The 18070-nt window shown below is 34.7% G+C and overlaps 1 long non-coding RNA gene and 1 pseudogene across 1 annotated transcript; one reads left to right on the forward strand and one right to left on the reverse strand.

The window, feature by feature from the left end:
* The first annotated feature begins 14871 nt into the window (after positions 1-14871).
* Positions 14872-17316, forward strand: LOC120153203 (annotated as a pseudogene).
* Positions 15654-17780, reverse strand: LOC120153212. The gene is made up of 3 exons (XR_005518771.1): positions 17770-17780; positions 16370-16375; positions 15654-15789 (listed from the first exon to the last, which is right to left on the reverse strand). It is a non-coding gene; the product is annotated as an uncharacterized LOC120153212 (long non-coding RNA).
* Positions 17781-18070: the final 290 nt, after the last annotated feature.

An 18070-nucleotide genomic window follows, 5' to 3' on the forward strand; every position in this document is an offset into this window, starting at 1 on the left:
CCAGCTGAATATGCTTTCACTGTACTGATTTATTAGAATCTTGCTTCTATGTGGTGTCACGTGGTTAGGACCACCTCATCGAATCCTCCACTAATTAATTCCATATTTTTTATGAATGATGAAATGCAGATGCAAAATGCAAAGATGCAAATGCAGATGCAAAAATGTTGATCCCAACGATGAATATCTTAGAATAATTTTCACCAGAAATAAAAGTATTCACATTACAAGACAATCCACTTTACAGACATGCCTTCGCTTAGATGGTGAGTCTGAAGTGGATCACTGCTTCGTCTCGGATCTTCGTCATTGAAAATGATACCCCTCAAGCACTCTGTAAACTATCTCCGTTAATGTTCCAACGGTGCTGAAGTCAGTGCGTCGCTTGATGACTAGTAATAAAATGGTTATAAATGAGAATCTACTACTGGATTACTCTTTAGCTCAATGGATCATCGTTTCAGTCTCGAATGTTGCATGAACTTCAATCTCACTGTTTCTTCTTGTATTTTCATATTTGGAACTGATGCCCCTCAATGCTCTGTAAACTAACTCGGTTAATGGCCCTGTGGTGGTGAAGTCATTGCGTCACTCCTTGATGACTAGCGATGCCATGATTGTAGATAAGACTCCACTACTGAATTACTCATCGAATCAGTGGATCATCATTTCAGTCTCGACTACTGCACAATCCTCGCAAGTCTCCTTCTTGTACTCTGAACTTCTTTCAGCCCTCGATGTATGTCTGTGTATGTGACTACTTGATTGAAATTTTTATTTCTTCTTATGAAGATTTTCTCTCGAATATCCCCTTGCTGATCAATACTTTCACATTATGCAATGACGATGCAATACAATGCAAAGAAAGATGAAAAATGACACAAACAAATGAGAAAAAATGAGTTAGTAATACAAACAAATGAAAAAACAAGTTAGTACAAGCAAGATAATCAATAGAGTTAAAAGATGTTATATATAGATAAATATAACACCTACCCAATCATGATATCTACCCGAACATGCTTTAATTAAATAACATTCCTACTCGGATATGTTATCTATCCAAAATGATTTATTTTAAGAAAATGATCCTAACCACATGATATCTAGTTCAAATGCTGTTATTCAACAGAATTTAAAGCAAAAAGGAAAGGTTCAGAAACGCTCCTCCTTTGTGTACACTTATTTCGAGTACCTACTAACGAACAGAGGTTCAGTATGACTTTACCTAGGGTGACTGTTCTACGGTTCACTATATGCATGATTTCGGCTCTAACAGGAAAAGGGTAATCGAATTGGCCTTGATGTCAGTGCTCCCTTAGACTGTTGAACCCTCGATCCTCACCCATTACAGGTTTCAAATGGAACGAGTTCAATTCGAGGGGATTCACTGCCTTATACCCATACGAGGAATAAATCCCTACGAAGGTAAAATGTATGTATCCCATGAGTTATTTGCTATCATACGAAGAATAAATTCTTACGAGAGTAAAACATTCACCCTGACTAATTTGGATCGAAGCTCGTGTCTAGAGCTCATGTTATACAAACTCACATGATGTGTGTGAGAAGAAACTTACCTACCTTTGACTCAAAATGAAGAAAAAACTTGACAAAAATTTGGACAGATCTTAAAGCAAAAATTCAAATGTTAGTATGACAAAAATGAAGCAATTAAAAACTTCAATAAACATATCATAAGTTAACTAAAGACTCGAACTCATAATTTCCACCAAATGATAATGTGTAAGCGAACTACAACCTGACTTTCTAAAAAAAAGTACCCAACAGAGTCGACGAGCTGTCATAACCATTTTTTAGGTAAAACAATTAAATATTATTTTAAAAAATAGTTACGACTTTAATTTGGAAGATTGATATGTTTTGAATTGATTTGTATAAAACTGAAAGAAATCGTCATCGACCTTTGGGTAAGGTAGGTCGAATACCGAAAAACGTATTTTAAAACAATTTTAAGAAAAATCATTTTAAGACAAAATTTGGTATGTGTTTGCTAAAGATTCGATTAAAACGGGTTCGGGAGTTGATTACGCGTGGGGAAGGATAAGCACCCCCACAGCGCCCAAAAACCGGTATCGAATCGTTTACACGTTGTCATAGATGGTAGAACTTATAAATAAAATATGAAATTAAAATATGATCCATTTATTGAACTTTGATTAATTTGCTTCGAATTAATTAGAGAAAATTCTTTAACTCGAAAATAAATCTCAAAATTAGCAATCCTCCGTCGGGAAAGCTAACTCGACTATTTCTCATTCGTAAAGAATATTCTTACTCGGTTATAAAAAAATAATTGACAATCAACATTTGCGTGAAATTAAATTGCTATATAAAAACACATTGAATTGCCAAAGATTTAATTAATAACATAAACTATATTTATTTCAAGTCTCATTTCGTTCGAGCGTCATATCAGATTGTACCACTTCGATCAAGTGATACTTTTCACGCCATTCTACAAATACGAGTTCTTAAAATATTCGAATAACACATTGAGATAAGGAATAAGGTAAAAACAAACATAATTACAAATGAAAAATAAAAATATTTACAACATAAAATAATAACATTTACAACATATACATACATAAGATACTGAAATGAAAATAAATAAATATTACAAACCGAAATACAAATGAACAAAAAGTAACTATTTGAACTTACAAGGACCAAAATGGAGAAAAACACAAACTCAAAGGACTAAAATAGCAATAATAGAAAGTTAAAGTGTTAAAATAGCAAAAACATATATTTAAAGGACTAAAATAGTAAAAACAGAAACTTAAGGGAATAAATAGCAAAAACATACAATTCAAGGACTAAAATAACAAAAATAGAAACTTAAGGACTAAAATGGTAAAAATAGAAACTTAAAGGGCTAAAATAATAAAAATAGAAACTTTAGGGTCTAAATAGCAAATACAGACAATTAAAGGACTAAAATAAAAAAATAGATAAACTAGAGCCCAGACAACAATTATTAAATAATATAAGGACCAGAAATGTAAATAACCCATAAATCAGATTTAGGGCGTAAAAGAAATAAACAAAAACATAAAGGGCTGAACTATAATTAAACCAAATGCTAAAAACAATGACTAAAATGATAGATTAACAAATGCATAGCCAAAATCAAATATCCATAAAATATACAACACATTAAATTAGTGACTAAAATACACTAATAAAAACATATACATCTTAAGTATAAATAAATGAAAGTACCATGGCCTCAGCTTAAATAAATGCATAAAATATTTACAAGCTAATAAGGACGAAATCGAAACATTTTCAAAACAAGAGCTCAAATTAAAAGGAAATAAAGTTGTATTGATGACTAAAATAGACGGTTACAAAATAGAAAGGGCATTTCGGGTAATAAACCTGTTGAAAACATTTTGATGTTTCGATATAACACATTAAGTTAAATGAATTTTAAGATTTTACAAAAGATTTTCTAAGTATATTCGATGTAATTATTCGAATATCAAAATATTACTCCAAGTCTTTAAAAGTTCATTTTAATCCTTACTAAAGTGTAAAATTGTGTTTTATACTTAAACTATTTTAAAAACAATTTTACAAAGTATTTCGAGCCTTAATCGAGCCAAAAATATTTTATTTTTAAAGGGTTTCAAGAAAAATCAGATTGTCCAGGGGTACAGATTCCCCCCTAGGGGGAACAGATTCCACCCAGGGGTACCGATTCCCCCTGTCTAACGGTCAAAAACAGATTGCACTTAGGGAACCGATTCCCCATGAGGGGGGTACCGATTCCCCCCACGCTCCAAGCTATTTTATTAATTGTTTCTCATCTCCAAACGGCTCTAAAACATCCCTAACGGCTATATACGACTTCAAACACATTTCAAGCTATAAATACAACCTAAGGACACTTGAAGAAGCAAGAGAACAACTATCCAAGCAATCAAAACAAGAGAAGAGTTTTTCATTCTTATTTCATCTTTCTCTTGTAAATATTTTTTTCTTGTGAGCTTAATTCTTGTAAACACCTACCTTAGAGAGGTTTTATTGTTTACATCTTTTATCCTTTTGTAAAGGGGAAATGTTCTAGCTTAGCCCCGTGTAAAAGCTAGGGAAAGGTTCTAGTTTAGCCCGGAAAAACTAGGGAGTTGTAAGGTTATCTCTTTGTCCTCAAAAGAAAGAACAAATTAGTGAATTTGTTGCAAATCCTTGGTGAGGAGCTAAGGTAGTGGATGTAGACTTTGGTTGAGAAAGTCGAACCACTCTAAATCGCTGTGCAATTTTCTATCTTTCAATCTCCTTACTCCCTAAACACAAAACCGTTCCGGTTGTCGATTCGAGCTTCCGAAAATCCTAACAAACCACGCATGAAAATACCCTCTGGGTCTTCCTCAAAACGATATCGTTCCGAGCCATATATATATAAAATCTCACAGCCAAAATAGGCCCCCTTCCCCATTTTGTTTCATTTCTGATTTGAAAGAGAGAGAGAGAGAGGGGGGTTCTAGGGAGCTCTCAGAAAATCGGCGAGGAACCGCTGTGCCGGTCGACACCGGTTAGCGGCCGCCGTCGTACGTCGGCATCAGAAGAGAGAGAGAGGAGGGCACCATCCGAAGTGTCTCAACACCCTGAGCATGAATCCAGGGTTAGTTTTCCCTGGAAATAGTCCAAAGGTCGTAGATCTACAATGAAACCTTCAGTTTCTTAGAATCTGGCGGTCGTTCATTTTCGACCTTGAACCGAGGTAAGGGCTTCACCATTCTTTCCTTCTCTATCATTTTTCTTTTGAAAACCCGAATCCTCTCCCTCTTTTTTCTCTCTATTTTTCCCTTTTCGAATGGCTTCCCTCTCTATGGAAACTGCCCCTTTTTTCATTCTTTTTATCTCCCATTTGCATGGGATTAATAGACATGTGTTGCTACCGAGAAGATAACTTTCTGACAGAGTCGTGCCTCTCGGGATGGTGTTTAGATTTGTTCTTCTTTTTTTATTGTGCTTTTCTGACTTTGGATGAGATTTTCTATTTTTTTCACTGTTACTGATTGATGGTTGCAATCTCCGGTCACTATGGATGACAACGGTGACAATCGGCTCCGATGGCGGCTCAGGAGTGTGGCGGCCAGCTCACGAGCGTAGGGAGAGAGAAGTGGAGTCCACGAGGCGACTGGCTGGCTTCGATTGATGGCATTTAGGGTTTTAAAACCCTAATTGTACTGGACCGGTTCGGGTCAGTCATTGGGTCTGGATCTAGGTTGGGTTATTGGACCCTCTTGGGTCGGGTCTTGTACTACTGGGCTTCGGGTTTGTAATTGGGCTTGGGGCTGGTTGGGTTGCTTTGTAATATCTTTGGGCCTTGAGTGTTGGGCCTATAAAAATTGTAATATATAATTTAATAATAATAATAATAAGTAATATAAATATAAATATAATAATAATAATAATAATAATAATAATAATAAAAGACCCGAACAAAAACGGGTGTCTTCAACGTAAATTATGAGAAATGCTAATTTAATTCCTCTGTATTTTTTCAACATTGAACGCCACCTCTTCTTTCTTCATTACAACTTTCTTTTTTCCCACTTATCTAGATTTTCTCTTTTCATTAAATCACAAGTTTTTGATGCAATCTGAAATTCTTCTTGAACAATAAGGTATCCTATTTTATATGATTAACGGAGAGAAAGACCATTGAACTCTACACTCTTCCAAAAAAACTTGATTGTCAAGGTCCACTTGCAACATGAAGAAGAAGCAACAAATGACCAAGAATTTTCACTGATTGAAATGATAAGATCAACAACATTAAGAATTTGAATAGAATTTTCATAATAGTTAACATCAGCAAACATACACATCACACTGAAAAGTTTTGATCTCACCACAAAAAATTTCATGTAGCAGCTAACTATTGAGAAGCAACAATCGTCAGACTGAAAAAAGAATACCTGCCAGACGTATGATGACCCACGACGAGACTAAAATAATGTTGATTAACAGAATATGGTGTTAACTGAACTCTTCGAATAAGAAGGAAAATTTCATAAGAATATATATTGTAATCTGTTAATAAAAATTTGAAAGCCATAACTAAATTAAATGTATGTGTTAAGCATAAAAAAATTATGAGATAAAATTTCATGATATTTATATCTTTATACAATACTCGAGAAATATCGAGGCACTCGAGTTACTTATGTACGACGATTGCCTAATTTGTGAGAGGAATATTTGATTATCCTAATTATTGTATCGTGGCACTTAAAGTTGCTAGTTGGATGTTACTCTAATGTTATGGTCACCTAGATACATCCATATACTCAAAGAGGAGTAAATTAACCAGATGTACGAATGCATGTGCGACTCAGATCTCATCCGAATTACTGACTATTGTTGGCCAATTGAATGTACATTCTTGATGCATGTGTGACCCGATCTCGTGGTGTTATGGTGATTTCGGACTATACCATGTTTATACTCGTGTTGGGATTTATAATGCATTTGCTATGGTTCCTAACTATACGTGTTGTCATGCTCACATGATGATTATGATTTGATGGATTTTAAGTAAATGATTTTTAAAAAAATAATTAATCACTTAGAAAATTCTATATACTACTCAAATCTTTTAAATTTGAGAAGGATCAAATTTGAGTGTTATGCAAGTTTAGACACCAATGACTATAAATAAAAACTACATACCATGTACTTAAAAGATTGCTTCCATGACATTCTGAAAGAAATTATTCAATTACTCTAAATTATATGGCATATATAAGACAAGATGTCTTACATGAATTTAAGAACTTCGCTGAACCCAAACTTTAATCCCATTGGCTTATGGGATCGGTTTTTTTTTTTAAAAAAAAACCAGTAACTAGTTCAAAGTTACCTCAGTACGCTGCAGTTTGTGAGGAAATAAACGAACGATCATCATCAATGGCAGCAGGAGGCGTGTTGAATAATTGAACACCCAGGGGAAATTTCATGTCAACCAGGTTTATCTATCAGCCACTTGGTTGCCTCCTCGGGAGTGAAACGCAAGGATAAACGCCAGTTACGGTCAAGGAGAGCAGCATTGTGTGGAATCATTTGCGATATACCCCTCAAACCGGAAGCACCTCCAAGTACATCAATGGGCCATGGCCTCCTTGATATCCGGTTCAATTATAATCTTACAGCCATACATATTCCATACAAGACAAAGAACTACAAAAATATCTCAAAGCTCGACATCAATCACCGAACAAATATCAATATTTTTAGAGAACCTGGTTATCCAAGTACCTATATCAGAGCGGATAAGGCCACCACAGGAAATAAAACCATTGCCATCTTTCTTTGCTCCATCCGTATTCAATTTCACCCAACCCTTAGGTGCGCGTTGTTAGTGAATGTTTCTGTTAACTCGAACAGTGTGAGCAAGTTTCCCAAATTTCTTGTCTCTGATGCTCGAACAGCCTCCAAAACCAGTCTCGTGCTCGCCTGCATCACATTCTCCAAAAGACCACGGCGGGTCTTATGGCAGCTCTCTCAAGTATGTATGAGAAGCCATCGGCCTCAAACAAAGTTCATTTGATGAGACAATTATTCAATTTGCGGATGGCAGAAGGGGCATCAATGGCTCAACACCTGAATGAACTCAACACAATCACAACCCAGTTGAGTTCCGTGGAAATTGAATTCGATGATGAAGTTCGACATTTAATTCTCTTATCATATCTACCAGATAGTTGGAATGCTACTGTTACAGCAGTTAGTAGCTCGTCGGGAAACAGTAAATTGAAATTCGACAATGTTTGGGATCTGGTATTGAGCAAAGAAATTCGACGGAGAGAATCGGGTGAAGCATCAACCTCCTCAGCCTTGCACACGGAGTCTAGATGGAGAACTTCATAAAGAAATTCAAATCGTGGCTGATCCAAATCCATAAGGGAAAAATTAAGAACGGGAAAGGAAGATTATAACTGTTATAATTGTGGCAAGAATGATCACTTTAAAAGAGATTGTCGAGCACCGAAGAAAGATACCGACGCACAGGAATCTGCAAATAGGACAAAGGAGACAGGTGATGTCATGATTCTAAGCGTCAACAGTCTAATTGAATCATGGATCTTGGATTCAGGGGCATCTTTCCAATCCACCCAATGTTAAGAAATCATGGAGAACTATGTCAGTGGTGATTTTGGGAAGGTTCATCTAGCTGATGATGAAACCTTGAAGATCGTCGGAAAAGGAGACATCCGATTAAAGTTGAAAAACCACCTGGACGCTAAAAGGAGTGAGACATATTCCTGGCCTCAAAACAAATTTGATTTCTGTAGGACAGCTTAATGGAGAAGGATATAGTACAACCTTTTCAGGATGTGAATAGAAGATTACCAAAGGAGCACTCGTCATTTCTCGTGGTAAGAAGACTGGTACTCTCTATGTAACCTCAAATTTAGAGAATCAAACCTATGACACCAAAGGCTTGGCCATATGAGCGAGAAAGGGATGAAGATACTTTTGTCAAAAGGGAAGTTGTCGGATCTAAAGAATATAAATGCCGTACTATGTGAAGATTGCATCTTTGGCAAACAAAAGAAAGTCAGTTTTGTAAAGCTTGGCAAGACACCCAAGGCATAAAGGTTAGAGTTGGTTCATACTGATGTATGGGGACCATCTCTAGTTCCATCTCTTGCAGGCTCACTATATTATGTCACACTCATCAATGATTCTACAATGAAGGTGTGGGTCTATTTTCTGAAGAATAAATCAGAAGTCTTTGATACCTTCAGAAAATGGAAGGCCATGGTGGAAAATGAGACTGGTTTGAAAGTCAAGCGGTTGAGGTTTGACAATTGAGGAGAGTACAGAAATAGTAGATTTAGAGATTTCTGCGCAAACAATGGGATCAAGATGGAGACAACAGTTCCTATGGCACCGCAGCAGAATGGCGTAGCAGAGCACATGAATAGAACTTTGAATGAACGTGCCAGAAGCATGAGGATAAATGTCGGATTACCCAAATTGTTATGGGAAGAAGCTATCAACACTGCATCTTACCTGATCAACTGTGGGCCCTCAGTTCCCTTGGATGGTGGTATACCAGAGGAAGTTTGGAGCAAGAAAGAAATAAACCTTTCACACTTAAGAGTGTTTGGTTGTATTTATTATGTACACATAAATTCTGCTGAAAGAAGTAAACTTGATGCCAAGTCCAACAAATGTGTCTTTGTTGGTTATGGTGGTGATGAGTTCGCGGTTATCGGTTTTGGGACTATGAAAGTCGAAAGATCATCAGAAGCAGTGACGTCATTTTCAATAAAAATGTGATGTACAAAGACAGGTCAACCATAGAATCAAGTAGCTCCAATACCGAAGCTGAAACAAAGGAATTTGTTGAGTTTGAGGAGATTTCTGGAAATGATGCTCAGATTAGTCCTGAATATGTCCAAGAAGAACCAGGCACACCAGAATTGAGATGCTCCTCCAGAATTCCTAAAATAACCCATCATTATTCACCTTCTTTGCACTACTTGTTGCTGACTGACAATGGTGAACCAGAGTGCTATGATGAAGCAATGCAGGTAGAGGATTCAGTCAAGTGGGAGTCTTCCATGAAAGATGAGATGGACTCGCTTATGTCAAATCTGTCAAGTGGATTTACAGGATCAAAGAAGAGCACGATGGGAGAAAATGCTACAAAGAAAGATTGGTTGTCAAAGGTTTTCAGCAAAAAAAAGGTATTGACTACAATAACATTTTCTCTCCAGTCGTGAAACTGTCTATAATCAGACTGGTGTTGAAAATTGTTGCTGCAGACAATCTACATCTTGAGCAGTTAGATGTAAAGATAGCTTTCCTTCATGGTGATTTGGAGGAAGAAATCTATATGAGGCAGCCAAAAGGTTTCACAAAGGAAAACAAGAAAAACCTGGTATACAGGTTGAAAAAGAGCTTGTATGGTTTAAAACAAGCTCCTAGACAGTGGTACAAAAAGTTTGATAGTTTCATGGGTAGTAGTGGTTTTACTAGATGTCAAGCAGATCATTGTTGCTACATCAAGAAGTTCAACAACATCTTCATTATTTTATTGTTGTACGTTGATGACATGCTTGTTGCAGGCTCAGACATGCAAGAGATTATAAACTTGAAGCAAAAATTGTCGAAGCAGTTTGCAATGAAAGATCTGGGAGCTGCAAAGCAGATTCTTGGGATGAGGATTAAGAGAGACACAAAATCGAGGACTTTGATGTTATCACAGGCTGAGTACATCAACAAAGTGCTCTCCAGATTCAACATGTAAGATGCTAAACCAGTAAGTACACCTTTAAGTGTTCAGTTTAGACTCTCAAAAGAACAGTTACCAAAGAAGGAGGAAGAACGTGCACACATGGTGAAGGTGTTGTATGCCTCAACAATTGGAAGTCTGATGTATGTCATGGTTTGTACTAGACCAGATATTGCTCATGTAGTGGGAGTTATTAGCAGGTACATGAATAATCTAGGCAAGGTACACTGGGAAGCAGTCAAATGAATCCTCATATATCTACGGGGTACCACAAGCAAAGCATTTTGTTTCAAAGGTAGAGATACAATACTGACAGGTTATGTAGATGGTAATTTAGCCGGAAATATTGACATCAGAAGGAGCACTACAGGGTATGTCTATACTCTAGGAGGTACTGCAGTGAGTTGGGTTTCTCAACTACAGAAGATAGTTGCTCTCTCTATAACTGAAGCAGAATATGTCGCTGTTATGGAAGCCAACAAGGAGATGGTTTGGCTTCAAAGTTTCTTGGAAGAGTTAGGCAAAAAAAATAAGAAAACAATGTCTTGTATTATGATAGTCAAAGTGATATCCATCTAGCGAAGAATCCATCTTTTCATTCCAGAACGAAGCACATACAATTGCGATATCATTTTATCCGGTCTCTTCTGGAAAATGGGATTTTGAAACTTGAAAAGATTAGTGGAGCTCAAAATCCAGCAGACATATTAACAAAGATGGTGACCACAGAAAAACTGAAGTTGTGTTCAGCTTCAGTTGGCATGCTAGATAACAAGACCATAAATGTTGCTGCATCGATCGAGGTGTGATGATAGATTAAAATCAGTCTTCAAGTGAGAGATTGTTGAAAAGTCAATAATGGGGGGAACAAAAGTAAATTAAGGGGGCGCCGAATTCAGTGGGTTGGCACCGAATTCGATGCATTTATTTTTGTTGAATTTTTTAAAACGGGTTAATTATATTTTAGTCCCTGCATACTTTAGGATATTTATAAGATTAGTCCATAAGCTTCAACTATAAATACCCTAGCTCATTTATTTCTCCCAATACTAGAGAGTTTTCTTGTGAGTTGTGAGTGTTTTGTAAACACCTGTAAATTTTCTCTCTTTAGTAAAAGATCTACAACAGTCCGAAGACGTAAGCATAATTGGCTGAATTCCGTTATCAATTTCGGGTATTATTTTTCCACTTTTATTTCGCATTCTCACTAATCTGGTTATAGGGAAATTACTCGTTCTCGTTTATTTCCTAACAACAGGGAACATATATGATTAACATTTTCCCCTAAGACTGCTTCTGATTGAATCTCGTTCGATTTATCAAGCTGTGGGAACTGGGCCTCGACTTCCTCCTAAAGGCTCATAATCCCGAGAGGCAACAAATTTGTGCACATGGCTATGTGCATACTTAGAAACATCGATACCAACAATGTCTCAGGGATCCAATCTTTGATTCTTTAAAAATTGGAGTTTGAAAATTAAGAATTTCTATTAATAAACTAAAAAGAGTGTAGACACTCATTTTCGTCCGGGACTCGTTTAGTAAACGGTTTGAAAAACATATAATATATATATTTTTAAAAAAACCGGTTTTTAAATATATATATATATTATATAGTTTTAAAACATTTTGAAAGCATATATATTATATAGTTTTTAAAACATTTTGAAAACATATATAATAAATAGTTTTTAAAACATTTTGAAAGCATATATATAATATATAGTTTTTTAAAAAATATTTTGAAAATATATATAATATATGGTTTTTAAAAATATTTTGAATATACATATATAATATATGATTTTTAAAATCATTTTGAAAACTATACAATATAAAGTTTTGAAAACTTTTTAAATATATATATATATATATATATATATAATATAGTTTTAAAATATTTTTTAAAAATATATTATTATTATTTATTTTATTTTATTTTATTAACTTTATTTTATTTTTATTTTTTGGTCCATGGTCCAATAAGTCCAATCCAGGTCCAATAAGGGTGTGAGTTGCCCAACCGGGTAGGCAGGCCTGACCCAGCAAGCCCAACCGAATTAGGGTTTCAATATTTGTCACAACACCGCAAGCATGATAGTCGTTGGATCAGATCAGTTGATTCAATGGCCCACAATGGATCAGGAAATAAGGGTTTACTAAACCCTAAGATATCACTTGCGCAACCAAATATGAACCGTTGGATCTGACCCAATCCAACGACCAGAAAACGATCTACCAACCGGCCGAGATCCCTGGGACTGAACCATCCCGGGGTGTTCAGTCAAACCCACGACCGCGAAACAGTCGACCAACGTCTCGAGATAATCGGGAACGATCCCGAGATCACCGGAAATGAAACACTAGCGGTGGGGTATAAATACTCCACCAATTCTGTCATGGAAAAGACAACATCATACGAGGATCGGAGAGCAACCAAACACAGAAAACACAACATCGAACCAACGGAGGAAAAACAGAACCCAAGAACCAATATCGAAAACACAACGAAACACAAGTAACCGAGAACAAAAACACAACCAACAAGGGAAATACAAAGATATATTGTCGAAACGTCAAAAACAAGCAAAACCAGTGAAGAATCGAAACACAAAGCAAGATCTAAAGGAGCCCTCGGTGAGCGTTAGAAGGGAAAGGGTCATCGAAAAAACGAAAGGCCACCCGAAAAAGGTAAAAAACCGAGAGCTTTGCCTTTAGATCTACGACGATTGGGCCTTCTTTTTAGGAATCGGACCTTGGATTTGTGTTCACGAGATTGTGAAGATCACTTTGAGGAGGAGCAGTCGCACGGCAGAAGCGGTCGTCGGAGGTTGCCGGGCCTTCATCCGAAATGTTTTATGGGAGAGGATTTGGGAGAGTTTTTTGAGGTTTTTTTTTGGTGTTTGGTTAAAATGATTTTTTTGTTTTTTGGCCTATTTATAGGGGAGGGACCTTCTTGCAATTAAGAGATTTTTAAATTATTTCCGCAGTCCGTGGATCTTTGAAGTGTAATTCATTTTTGTCATTGTGTTAAATTTGACCTCTGAATCTTCAATTTATTCAATTCGATCCCTTTTTATAATTTAATTTTTTTTTGCAATTTAACCCCTCCAACTTTTTTTTTGTCTTGCATCACATTTTTAGTACCAATTTAATCTACTAATTTCAATTTGTTTCAATTTGATCATCTAAATTTTTATTTTATTATTTTTATTTTTTTAAAATTATTATGATTTCTTTTTATTTCATATTTTTTTATTTTATTACTTTTAAAATTTAACTTTTTATTATTTATTTATTTTATTTTTTTGACCTTTGATTTATTTAATATATTTTATTTTTTATTTTATCTTTTTTCTTTGATTTATTTTTATTTATTTTTTCTATTTCTATTTTATTTTTCCTTAGATTTATTATTATTTTTTATGTTTTTTATTTTATTTTTTCCTTTGATTTATTTAACATTTATTTATTATTTTTTGTCTATCATTTTCGATTTTTTTGAGAAATTCTAACCAATCGAATGTAAGTAATTTGAATCGTGTTTTTAAATTTTAATTTTAATTTTTAATTTTTCGCAATTAAGACAACCGGCAAATTAATTGGTACCGAAAGGGCAGTTCAAGGGTGTTAATCATTGCTTGACTGTAACCGACTCCCGAACCCGAGTCATTTCTGGTAAAACGCAGATCAGGTAAGATGGTGTCTGATCAGCCTAAAATTTTTTTAAATGCTGGGTGGCGACTTTAACCCATTTTTTCAAGTCGAAACCCAATTTCGAATTCGCCCGAAAGACGACCGTGATAAAGAGATTTATACTTTTTGTATGAAGAATCAAAATGGTTGATTAATAGGTGCCAATATGATTAAAAGGTGCTAATATGATTAAAAGGTGCAACTTAAATCACTCAAACACACACAATAAACTTTACTAGCTGTTGTAACTACTATTAACGATTGAATAATCGACTTATTATAAAATAGTCGTACTAATATTAATAACTTTTTTTTTATTTTTAAAATTTTAATGCTCAATACATAAACTGGCTCATACTTTAAAAACCATTTATATAGTTTACCCTAAATTTAATTGCCTTAATACAAAAATAAGTGCCTAAATAATGTTTGAAAAATGTTTTAGTACCTAAAGAATCTTAAAAAATATTTTAGTGTTTAAAGAATTTTTTTTATTCAAAATAAGTGCCTAAATTTTTCTCTATTGCATTTTTAGGTGCTTACTGTTAAAAAAATGATACATATTAAATCTAAATTTTAAAAAAATAAAATAAAATATAATTTAAAATAATTTAAAAATATAAACGTGACATGTGTCACTTAACGATTTTTTTTAAAGATATGTACTTAAAAATACGAAAAAAACTTAAAGTACTTATTTTTAATGAAAAAATTTTTAGATTCAAAATATTCATTTTGAATATAGTTTATGCATTTATTTTATATTTTAAGCGAGTTTAATTTCCAATTATAATAGGTGCGCCGTATTCATGAGCTTAACAAATAGAAGTGTCCAATTTATTCCCAGCTTTGCCTTTCATTTCGTCGCCTTCTTTCGACAAGATTCTCTACTCTATGAGTACTCGGCTTGCTTTTATCATCGCTCTCTCTGTATACTAATTTATTAGATCTCTTCAAACCCATCAAACAAAACCCTCTACAGAACCACCCATGGCGCTTGCCTCAGGAGGATCGAGTGTCGTGGGTTAGCCCTTCAATCCCCTTTTCTCCATTCTTTATTTTCCTTGTCGATCTTGCGTTTTTATTAATCATTCCTAGATTCCATTCTCGAGTTTCATTGATTTCTTCGTTTCATTCATATGTAATAAGAGGTTTGGTTAGTTTATCTTAAATTGAAAAGGGGTTCCTTTGTTTTTCTATTGTTCTATGGGGCTGTTATTCATTTGAAGTTTTGGGTAGCTTTAAATTTTCTTATTTGTCTTTGTTGTGGTTTCATTTCTGTTATATTCGATGTAAAATATGTTTTTTAATGGCCTAGCTTGAGTGTCTATTTAGCAATTTAAAGTATGTACCGTATGATCTGATTTTTTTATTGACAAATTTGCTAAATTACATTTATGTTTCTGCTGAGAAGCTTTACAACGACAAATTCAAGGTCATCTAAATACTGATATCTTAAAATTTTATGAGTGCTGATAGTTTGTGTTCCAGTAGTGTCCTGAATTTGTTTTACATGTAAACTTTTGAATCAAGAACATGATGAAAATTCATATTTTGTTGTGTATTTGTCATAATTAAAGTACTGGTATAAGTTCCATCGATGATTATAAAATTCTTTCGGTGTGCAAAATTGTTGCTATATTAGGCTTGAAATTGTACATTCTTTGAACAGTTACCACATTGGAGGTCTAATTTAGATTATTATTAGAGACAAATTATTATTATCATTGTTGATGTTACCTCTTTTGCCCTTTTAAACTACCTGGACCGTCCAACTTCAAGGGGTTCACACCTCAAATCGGAGGAGACTGTAAGAACCACTAATGGCTTTGAAGCAATTAAGTAGTGGCAGGTTGATTTATGTCAAGAAGGTGAAACGAATAATTAATGTGTACTTATATATCTGATATGAAAGAAGCTTTGAGAGGTGACTCATCGGTGATCATTGAAACTAACTGAGACAAATAATTAATAAATGGAAGGTTTAATCTGATTATACTCGGGCAATGTGATTGTTAGTCGTTTTAACATGATTAACCTGGAAAAATGAGAGATTACTTTTCGCACTTCTAGATTGTTGTTCTTTGGCATCAAGTGCAATGCTCGGACTTGTTATAGTATTAGCTTTACATGTCGTGAGTATTATAAATTCTTTTTGCAGTGCCTCGGAACTTCAGATTGTTGGAGAAAAAGGTACTGGAGATGGTACTGTCAGCTATGGAATTGATGATGGAGATGACATTTACATGCGCTCTTGGACTGGCACCATTATTGGTCCACATAATGTAATTTGCTTATTTTACAATCAAGAAATCATATATTTTGATGTTGTACCTTTGGATGAAACTTTGGATTTGTATTGCCAACCATCTGTGAATACTCTGAAACATTGGGCTGATATGCCATTACCCTAGTATCTTATCATTGCTCATGATTCTTTTCACAAATAGTTAGAATTCTGGTATAGTGGCACTTGTCTTTTGGATTATTCTACTCTTGAACAATGGATGTTTTACTGCTTGATTTTGGTATAGATTATTTGTACATGGATTTCTATTTCTTTCCTTGTGGTGACTCTTGTTTTTCCTGTTGTCAGACCATACATGAAGGTCGAATTTATCAGCTGAAGCTGTTCTGTGATAAAGATTATCCTGAGAAGCCACCAAGTGTTCATTTCCATTCAAGGATCAACATGACTTGTGTTAACCACGAAACTGGAGTGGTATGCTAATAATTTGTTTCATATCTGTATCTTCTTGTTGATCCTATGCTGCTTTTATTTATTGGTTCTGCAAACAATTCAGTGGTTTGAGAATGGTGCAATCCGGTTTGTTTCAATTTGTAAACTGCTTAATCAAAAAAAAAAAAAATAGAAATTAATCAAAAAAAAAAAAAAAAAAAACAATTTGATGGCATCTGATGGCAACAGGTGAAACCGAAGAAGTTTGGACTTCTTGCAAATTGGCAGAGGGAGTATACCATGGAGGATTTACTGACGCACCTGAAAAAGGAGATGGCAACCCCACATAACCGAAAGCTTGTCCAACCTCTGGAGGGCACCTACTTCTAGCTCTCGAGATTTCAGATGTCCTGGATCTAATTGCATTTCTGGTACGCAATATATAGTTTGTAATCCTTGTTGATCTAAAGAAAATACTGGGGAATGCCCCTTATCAAACTCCGTTGAAGGGATGCTTTTGATTAATGGGACTTTATCAAACTCCGTTTCCTTGGGTTCATCTTCATTATCCTTTCTTATCAAACTCCGTTGAAGGGATGCTGTTTGATTAATGGGACTTTATCCGTGTGTCGGATACAAAAAATGACCTTTTGATCATCATTTTAGTTCTAGCCTCGTTGTCCCGCTTGCTTTAGTAGAATTGCAGAATTTTCTTGTTCTTTGATCTCTTTGTTTCTCCATGTACCAAAAAAAGAAAGAAAGACCCAGGAATCTGTGTTACTTCCCGGTACATATAATCAAACAATTCAGCCTGTTTAATTGATCTATGCTTTGGGGCATGCTTCCAATTGAGAAGAAGTCCGAATTGAGGATGAATTTTGCTGTATGTTATATGACATACTTTTGGTTTTGCTTTTCTGTTCATTGCAAGTTGATCTTACTGAACCAAGCAAAAAGTGGAAGAAAAGAGGCTAAAAATATTATTGTATCACAAGTGTGTGTTTTTTTTACTGTTATTTTAGCGTATGATGTTTCCCTTGCCGTTTGCTATTGTATTACAAATGTAGTCTCATTTGTGCCTCGTGTTGTTTGTTGAATTTATTTTTACATGTTTTCAAACATGCTTAGATAAATGTCACTTGTTAATTTGTGCTAAATATATGTTGGTATATTGTTTACATATATTATGCAAAACTACTTCTACACTAATATACGAGACTCGATTAGACGCTAGTAAAATAATGCCTCAAGACTACTTAGATACTGAAGTGACGGTTGTTTGTGCAACGATGGCAAAAACTTGACCATAGAAAATGAGGTAATTATTTTTATCACTTATCATCGTCTCATTTTATCGATAATTGTAAGTGTATATTATTTTGTGTCAAATAATAGTTATAACAAATGTA

The sequence above is a fragment of the Hibiscus syriacus genome, unplaced genomic scaffold (assembly GCF_006381635.1).
Source record: "Hibiscus syriacus cultivar Baekdansim isolate YM2019G1 unplaced genomic scaffold, ASM638163v2 tig00002840_pilon, whole genome shotgun sequence".
Lineage (NCBI taxonomy): Eukaryota > Viridiplantae > Streptophyta > Magnoliopsida > Malvales > Malvaceae > Hibiscus > Hibiscus syriacus.